The sequence below is a fragment of the Macrobrachium nipponense genome, chromosome 4 (assembly GCF_015104395.2).
Source record: "Macrobrachium nipponense isolate FS-2020 chromosome 4, ASM1510439v2, whole genome shotgun sequence".
In the NCBI taxonomy this organism is placed as follows: Eukaryota; Metazoa; Arthropoda; class Malacostraca; order Decapoda; family Palaemonidae; genus Macrobrachium; species Macrobrachium nipponense.
The window spans coordinates 82,094,919-82,097,418 of record NC_061100.1 but is presented as its reverse complement, the minus strand read 5'-3'; positions in this window follow the sequence as shown (position 1 = coordinate 82,097,418).

Genomic DNA, 2,500 nt, shown 5'->3' with positions numbered 1-2,500 from the left:
CGAAAGCTCATTCCACCAAGCTCTCCATGTCCCAGTCCTCCGCGTCGGGGATCTGGCTGCGGACCTCGGGTGTGAGCTGGCGGAGGAAAAGTTTTTGGAGCATCCTCACTTCCTTCCTGCATCCTTGGTGGTCCTCCTTTGGCAGAAGGACTAGGATCTGGAGCTTGCGCCAGGCTTGTCTCGGATCTGCGGTGGTCATAGGATTGGCCACCAGGTCGAAGATGAAGGCGGCCCTATGGGGCAAGATGGTGAAAAACGTCCTCCGGGAAGGCTCAAGCGATGAGGTCTGCCTTGGCACAATCCCTGGTGATGCCGTGGATCCGGAACTGGATCTCAGCATGGTATAGCCAGGTTGAGATGTCCTGTCTGGAGAAAGGTGGCAGTTTGATGGAGGGCTCCGCCAGCGCGTCGTTCGGGGCACGGGCACAGGTGTCAAGGAGGTCCCTAGCAAGAGTATGGATCGTCCTGCAGGCCAAGGTGTCGAGGCTCCATAGGGCAAGGGCTAGGAGAAGTCACATGTTTAAGCCGAGTCCTCTAGTGTCTGATCAGCTCACTCTAATGGTCGACGGGGGTCATGAATGGCGGGCCAAACCGTAAGATCAAACGCCAAAACACTTCTGTGAGGAAGTGCCATTTCGAGTCCGCTAATGGCATTGAGGAGTACCAGAGAACCTAGACTAAGCACTGTATGGGTCTGTTAAAAATTCTCTGAAGGTGAGCAGTGGTAATTAGCCCCTTAATGGCGAAACCCAAAACCACTTGAGTCACCTACTCCGGAAGGTCACCAGTTGTGAGGACCAAGTCTGACAAGGAGGGAGATCGAACTAACTTTATTCCGCAGAGAGGCTGTACATAAGGTGGCGTGCGGACGGAAACATAGTGTCCGTCACGTATGCACAAACAAACATAAACAAAAGGGCAGAGCCCCGCTGTGAATGTGCTTCTTCACAGCCGAAAATACACTATAGTTTGACATAAAGGAAACGGATTCACGCAATATATGCATTGATGAAAAGGGCGTGAATCGCTCTACAATTTAGTATCTGGAAGAGAAGGAACATACATATAGGAAAATAGATTTTTACAAAGGTGGGGTGAACATTCGGCCCGAATGTCGTCCTTACAAGAGTAGTTTTTATATTTTGATTAGGATAAATTTTCTGCGAGAGGAGAGAAATACGTAACCAGTTAAAAGTTATAAAATGAAGTTAATAACCAACTGGTCAGCCAGCAACCTCCACGAAGCATGTGCCACTTCCTTCTTGCTAGAGATACTGACCCAACAAGACATGCGTCTCTTTGCTCCTCTATTCCACGCAAAGAATTCAGCCTCCACCATGAGGTGGTTGTGAGTTGGTTTTTACTTATTGTTGTTGTTTAATCAGGGATTAATTCGTGTTCATTCGTATTTGTCGTGATTCCCTCCGTGACCGCATGGTCACGAGTACGTTGCAACTTTGTATCTGAGGCGGGAAGCCTCTAAGAGTAAAATGTTTGTTAATTAGTCTGTAGCCATGAGATAGGTTTTTATTTTTCTAATAAAACTGTAAAAAACTAAAGTATCTGATTCTACTGTCTTTGCGTCTGGGCTAGACGCTGACCCCTAAGGTGGGTCTATCACATAGGCATCTAGCAAGTCCAGTGATACAGGACATTGAGTAAATCATGACACGTATTCACACAGAACAAGCCAACAAAGTGCCAATGACTTGAAATTCAAGCTTCCCCAGAATATAATGTTCATTTGAAAGAAGTAACATGTAATTGGAAATACAGATAGAGATCAGGTATTAGAAAAAAAAAAAAAAATATATATATATATATATATATATATATATATATATATATATATATATATATATATATATATATATATATATATATATATATATATATATATATATATATATACTACATATATTATATATATATATATATATATATATATATATATGACTGGTAAAAATGTTCTGTTACAACAGAATTCCATCTATTAAAAGGAGCCCATAAAAACATAAAATATAGAGAAAAAAATACTATATTTAAGAGACTGCTGTCTCCCTCTTCAGGTAGATGAATAAGAAATGTTACAGGAAAGGTGGTATTTACACCAACAGGTTCATCCACAGGTAAGACAATTTAGGTCACTCCCACTGATAATCTTCCTTTAATCTTCTTAAGCGTTGGTTGAATGGAAACCTTGTCGATGACATCTGAATCCCATGCTCCCTTTGAGGTGTTCATTACCTGCCTCTGTATAATCAAGGCCGAAACATCATTTGACTCTTGTACCAGCAGTTGCTGCTATAAATTATAAGTGACAAATTCCAGTTTATTCTATGGTTTTGCTCATTTAAACAGTTGAAAATAGCCGAGTTCTGTTGTCCATACCTAACTGACTGTTTATGTTGTATTAATCTCTAGGGAAGTGATTTTCCTGTAAATCAGATGTAAGATTGGCCACAGTCCAGGCATGGGATTTTGTAAACGCCTGTGTCCT